Source organism: Oncorhynchus kisutch, linkage group LG9 (genome assembly GCF_002021735.2).
Source record: "Oncorhynchus kisutch isolate 150728-3 linkage group LG9, Okis_V2, whole genome shotgun sequence".
Taxonomy (NCBI): Eukaryota; Metazoa; Chordata; class Actinopteri; order Salmoniformes; family Salmonidae; genus Oncorhynchus; species Oncorhynchus kisutch.
The window spans coordinates 39,092,138-39,099,262 of record NC_034182.2 but is presented as its reverse complement, the minus strand read 5'-3'; positions in this window follow the sequence as shown (position 1 = coordinate 39,099,262).

The window sequence follows — 7,125 nt, the reverse complement described above, 5'->3', positions numbered from 1 at the left end:
ACAGACACACAGGGTTATGTGCCCAGTGTCATTACAGACACACAGGGTAATGTGCCCAGTGTCATTACAGACACACAGGGTAATGTGCCCAGTGTCATTGTAGACACACAGGGTAATGTGCACAGTGTCCATTACAGACACACAGGGTAATGTGTTCAGTGTCATTACAGACACACAGGGTAATATCCCAGTGTCATTACACACACACAGGGTAATATCCCAGTGTCATTACAGACACACAGGGTAATGTGCCCAGTGTCATTACAGACATGCAGGACGATATTGTGGAAGAGTTGAGGGTGGGGGGTGGGGGGAGGGGTGGGGGGGTGGGGGGGGCTCCAGATTCCGTGGAAATGCTCAATGAGGACAGAGGACTGTTGGAACAGATTGACAAGTTGACGGATTGTAACATCTCACGGTGAGTCACATTCAGGTTCACTGTACAGATAACAGCATGTTGACAAGTTTGTTTCGCAGGATTCACTTGGTAAGAAGATTGACATACAGGATCTTTTTCCAGATGTAGAGAAGTTTATCAGGACAGTCAATCATATTAAGACATCAGTGGACGAAGTTAGCCGGAGGAGGCGTTGGCATCTGATTGGCTGTGTTGCAGCAGGAAGGAATGGAAAGAAAATGATGGATATTGTCATGATGATTCTGTTACCTCTGTTGATTAGTATTATCATGCATCACAGAGGGATATCTTTCCCTTGTCTGTTTACCTCGGTTGATTTTGTCTGTTTACCTCGGTTGATTTTGTCTGTTTACCTCTGTTGATTCAGTCTGTTTACCTCTGTTGATTTAGTCTGTTTACCTCTGTTGATTTTGTCTGCTTACCTCTGTTGATTTTGTCTGTTTACCTCTGTTGATTTTGTCTGTTTACCTCTGTTGAGTTTGTCTGTTTACCTCTGTTGATTTTGTCTGTTTAGCTCTGTTGATTTTGTCTGTTTACCTCTGTTGATTTTGTCTGTTTACCTCTGTTGAGTTTGTCTGTTTACCGCTGTTGATTTTGTCTGTTTTGTCTGACGTGGTCCATCAATCTATGTAGCCTATCCTGTCTACCATGTCTATCAGCAGCAATTGTGCTTAAACACAATCATGATAATGAAAGAATAATGTTAGCTAAAGTCGCTAGGTAGTCCCACATTAGTTTGAGAAAAAAGTACATTAGGTCTACTTACCACTATGTTCACATTTCTACCGGTAGCTTGTAAAGTTCACATTTCTACCAGTAGCTTGCAAAGTTCCCGTTTCTACCAGTAGCTTGCAAAGTTCACATTTCTACCAGTAGTTTGAAAAGTTCCCGTTTCTACCAGTAGCTTGCAAAGTTCACATTTCTACCAGTAGTTTGAAAAGTTCACGTTTCTACCAGTAGCTTGCAAAGTTCATGTTTCTACCAGTAGCTTGCAAAGTTCCAGTTTCTACCAGTAGCTTGCAAAGTTCATGTTTCTACCAGTAGCTTGCAAAGTTCACATTTCTACCAGTAGCTTGCAAAGTTCACATTTCTACCAGTAGCTTGCAAAGTTCACATTTCTGCCAGTAGCTTGCAAAGTTCACATTATCAGTAGCTAACAGTGCATCGGCAAATGTGCCTTCTGCTGCTTGATATTGTGAGCCTCCCGTCACACATCTGAAATGACATGATCCATTGATGTTAACTGATTAAGAAAAGCATTTGGTTTCATGCTGTATAACTCTAATGATAGACCTCAGTGTGAGCAATTCTTTTGCATTGAATAATGTGAAATGTGTAGGTCTGACTAGCGCTCTTCAGGAAGTGATGATATTACAACCAAATAGTTTACATTTATTTAACAATCCCTTGAAAACGGCTTGCCGTTGTCAATGGTTTTATCGGAAGTGGGGGTCTCCTTGTCCCCCAGCAGGGGAATCAAACACTCTGCACCTTATTGTGACGTTTCATTGATAACGAGCTATAGGTGTCATGTGTACAGCATGTTGGTCTGTCTCAGTTTGTATCATACATGCTCTTACAGCGTTCGACTTTGCCTCTGGCATTGCTTCACGTTCCCCCCCCCCCCTCCCTGCCTGATGGACTGTGAGCTATCTGCTTGTTGCCTTAGGGTCTTACTATGGATCTGTTAGACCACAGCTCACGTCCCCCCCCTCCAGCTCTGGGTCCAACGAGGCTGGTTTACAGAAACAGGCCCGAGGCAGATTACCCCTGTCAATCATGGGATTCATCATACATACCATAATAACCCACCCGCAGGATACACTGTGTGTTACACAGCTCACCATCCCCATATCATGTGTATTCATACACAGGCTTCTACTCTGTGCTTTGTTCTTAAAGAAAAGGAGCCACCTAGAACCATTAAAAGCTTATTTGAGCTGGTTCTAGGTAGAACACTTCTAGGTAGAACCCTCAAAGAACCAATTAAGAGCCCTTTTTGGTAAAAAAAATAGTGTACCTCTCACCTGAGTCTCCATCTATACCTTGTCCTCCACGAGGAAGTGATCCATGACGTGATACAATACGGACTCATATAAAAGGGTTTTCCTATCTACCGTCGTTCTGTTGACATTTCAGGGTTGACCTTTAGAATAACAAACTCCACAACAGGCAGAGTTGCACGCGTCTGGGACCATGTTAATGAACGAATTTGAACGCACTGTGCCGATTTTTGAAACATCCATGAACTTTTCTTGCCTCCCTGCATAGCAACTCGTAGCAATTCATTCATTGTTCTCCCCTGACTAGAGCCGGCTAATTGACATTCCGGATGAGGATCGGTGCTTATGAACGTGCCTGTTTAGAAATACAGAGGTTTCTAGATGCACCTCGCTGGAATTTGAGCCTCTCTCTCTCTCTCTCTCTCTCGCTAAATAAGATAAAGGGGTAAATGGTCTATAGGGGGCGAGAGACTATGCGTGTGGCGCTGAATACTCAGAGACAGATGCTACAGAGAGAGAGAGAGAGAAAGAGGAGAAAGAGAGAGAGAGAGAGAGAGAGTGAGGGAGAGAGAGAGAGAAAGTGTGTGTGTGTCACGCCCTGGCCATATGCTACAGAGAGAGAGAGAAAGAGAGAAAAAGAGAGAGAGAGAGAGAGAGAGAGAGAGAGAAAGAGAGGGAGAGAGCGAAAGTGTGTGTGTGTGTCATGCCCTGGCCGTAGAGAGGCTTTTTATTTCTATTTTGGTTAGGCCAGGGTGTGACTAGGGTGGGCATTCTATGTTCTTTTTTTCTATGTTTTGTATTTCTATGTGTTTGGCCGGGTGTGGTTCTCAATCAGGGACAGCTGTCTGTCGTTGTCTCTGATTGAGAACCATACTTAGGTAGCTCTTGCCCACATGGGTTTTGTGGGTAGTTGCTTTCTGTTTTGTGTGTTTTGTACCTGACGGAGCTGTTTTGTGTGTTTTGTACCTGACGGAGCTGTTTTGTGTGTTTTGTACCTGACGGAGCTGTTTTGTGTGTTTTGTACCTGACGGAGCTGTTTTGTGTGTTTTGTACCTGACGGAGCTGTTTTGTACCTGACGGAGCTGTTTTGTGTGTTTTGCACCTGACGGAGCTGTTTTGTGTGTTTTGTACCTGACGGAGCTGTTTTGTGTGTTTTGTACCTGACGGAGCTGTTTTGTGTGTTTTGTACCTGACGGAGCTCTTTTGTGTGTTTTGTACCTGACGGAGCTGTTTTGTGTGTTTTGTACCTGACGGAGCTGTTTTGTGTGTTTTGTACCTCAAATCAAATCAAATCAAATTTATTTGTCACATACACATGGTTAGCAGATGTTAATGCGAGTGTAGCGAAATGCTTGTGCTTCTAGTTCCGACAATGCAGTAATAACGAACAAGTAATCTAACTAACAATTCCAAAAAAAAACTACTGTCTTATACACAGTGTAAGGGGATAAAGAATATGTACATAAGGATATATGAATGAGTGATGGTACAGAGCAGCATAGGCAAGATACAGTAGATGATATCGAGTACAGTATATACATATGAGATGAGTATGTAAACCAAGTGGCATAGTTAAAGTGGCTAGTGATACATGTATTACATAAGGATGCAGTCGATGATATAGAGTACAGTATCTACGTATGCATATGAGATGAATAATGTAGGGTAAGTAACATTATATAAGGTAGCATTGTTTAAAGTGGCTAGTGATATATTTACATAATTTCCCATCAATTCCCATGATTAAAGTGGCTGGAGTAGAGTCAGTGGCATTGACAGTGTGTTGGCAGCAGCCACTCAATGTTAGTGGTGGCTGTTTAACAGTCTGATGGCCTTGAGATAGAAGCTGTTTTTCAGTCTCTCAGTCCCAGCTTTGATGCACCTGTACTGACCTCGCCTTCTGGATGACAGCGGGGTGAACAGGCAGTGGCTCGGGTGGTTGATGTCCTTGATGATCTTTATGGCCTTCCTGTAGCATCGGGTGGTGTATGTGTCCTGGAGGGCAGGTAGTTTGCCCCCGGTGATGCGTTGTGCAGACCTCACTACCCTCTGGAGAGCCTTACGGTTGAGGGCGGTGCAGTTGCCATACCAGGCGGTGATACAGCCCGCCAGGATGCTCTCGATTGTGCATCTGTAGAAGTTTGTGAGTGCTTTTGGTGACAAGCCGAATTTCTTCAGCCTCCTGAGGTTGAAGAGGCGCTGCTGCGCCTTCCTCACGATGCTGTCTGTGTGAGTGGACCAATTCAGTTTGTCTGTGATGTGTATGCCGAGGAACTTAAAACTTGCTACCCTCTCCACTACTGTTCCATCGATGTGGATGGGGGGGTGTTCCCTCTGCTGTTTCCTGAAGTTCACAATCATCTCCTTAGTTTTGTTGACGTTGAGTGTGAGGTTATTTTCCTGACACCACACTCGGAGGGCCCTCACCTCCTCCCTGAAGTTGGAGGCGTGCGTGGCCACGCAGTCGTGGGTGAACAGGGAGTACAGGAGAGGGCTCAGAACGCACCCTTGTGGGGCCCCAGTGTTGAGGATCAGCGGGGAGGAGATGTTGTTGCCTACCCTCACCACCTGGGGGCGGCCCGTCAGGAAGTCTAGTACCCAGTTGCACAGGGCGGGGTCGAGACCCAGGGTCTCGAGCTTGATGACGAGCTTGGAGGGTACTATGGTGTTGAATGCCGAGCTGTAGTCGATGAACAGCATTCTCACATAGGTATTCCTCTTGTCCAGGTGGGTTAGGGCAGTGTGCAGTGTGGTTGAGATTGCATCGTCTGTGGACCTATTTGGGCGGTAAGCAAATTGGAGTGGGTCAAGGGTGTCAGGTAGGGTGGAGGTGATATGGTCCTTGACTAGTCTCTCAAAGCACTTCATGATGACGGATGTGAGTGCTACGGGGCGGTAGTCGTTTAGCTCAGTTACCCTAGCTTTCTTGGGAACAGGAACAATGGTGGCCCTCATGAAGCATGTGGGAACAGCAGACTGGTATAGGGATTGGTTGAATATGTCCGTAAACACACCGGCCAGCTGGTCTGCGCATGCTATGAGGGCGCGGCTGGGGATTCCGTCTGGGCCTGCAGCCTTGCGAGGGTTAACACGTTTAAATGTCTTACTCACTTCGGCTGCAGTGAAGGAGAGACCGCATGTTTTCGTTGCAGGCCGTGTCAGTGGCACTGTATTGTCCTCAAAGCGGGCAAAAAAGTTGTTTAGTCTGCCTGGGAGCAAGACATCCTGGTCCGTGACTGGGCTGGGTTTCTTCCTGTAGTCCGTGATTGACTGTAGACCCTGCCACATGCCTCTTGTGTCTGAGCCGTTGAATTGAGATTCTACTTTGTCTCTGTACTGGCGCTTAGCTTGTTTGATAGCCTTGCGGAGGGAATAGCTGCACTGTTTGTATTCAGTCATGTTGCCAGACACCTTGCCCTGATTAAAAGCAGTGGTTCGCGCCTTCAGTTCCACACGAATGCTGCCATCAATCCACGGTTTCTGGTTGGGGAATGTTTTAATCGTTGCTATGGGAACGACATCTTCAACGCACGTTCTAATGAACTCGCACACCGAATCAGCGTATTCGTCAATGTTGTTGGCTGACGCAATACGAAACATCTCCCAGTCCACGTGATGGAAGCAGTCTTGGAGTGTGGAGTCAGCTTGGTCGGACCAGCGTTGGACAGACCTCAGCGTGGGAGCTTCTTGTTTTAGTTTCTGTCTGTAGGCAGGGATCAACAAAATGGAGTCGTGGTCAGCTTTTCCGAAAGGGGGGCGGGGCAGGGCCTTATATGCGTCGCGGAAGTTAGAGTAACAATGATCCAGGGTCTTTCCACCCCTGGTTGCGCAATCGATATGCTGATAAAATTTAGGGAGTCTTGTTTTCAGATTAGCCTTGTTAAAATCCCCAGCTACAATGAATGCAGCCTCCGGATAAATCGTTTCCAGTTTGCAGAGAGTTAAATAAAGTTCGTTCAGAGCCATCGATGTGTCTGCTTGGGGGGGGATATATACGGCTGTGATTATAATCGAAGAGAATTCTCTTGGTAGATAATGCGGTCTACATTTGATTGTGAGGAATTCTAAATCAGGTGAACAGAAGGATTTGAGTTCCTGTATGTTTCTTTCATCACACCATGTCACGTTGGCCATAAGGCATACGCCCCCGCCCCTCTTCTTACCAGAAAGATGTTCGTTTCTGTCCGCGCGATGCGTGGAGAAACCCGCTGGCTGCACCGCTTCGGATTGCGTCTCTCCAGTGAGCCACGTTTCCGTGAAACAGAGAACGTTACAGTCTCTGATGTCCCTCTGGAATGCTACCCTTGCTCGGATTTCATCAACCTTGTTGTCAAGAGACTGGACATTGGCAAGAAGAATGCTAGGGAGTGGTGCACGATGTGCCCGTCTCCGGAGTCTGACCAGAAGACCGCTTCGTTTCCCTCTTTTTCTGAGTCGTTTTTTTGGGTCGCTGCATGGAAACCATCCCGTGGCGCTGGTTGTAAGGCAGAACACAGGATCCGCATCGCGAAAAACATATTCTTGGTCGTACTGGTGGTGAGTTGACGCTGATCTTATATTCAGTAGTTCTTCTCGGCTGTATGTGATGAAACCTAAGATGACCTGGGGTACTAGTGTAAGAAATAACACGTAAAAAAAAAAAACTGCATAGTTTCCTAGGAACGCGAAGCGAGGCGGCCATCTCTGTCGGCGCCGGAGCTGTTT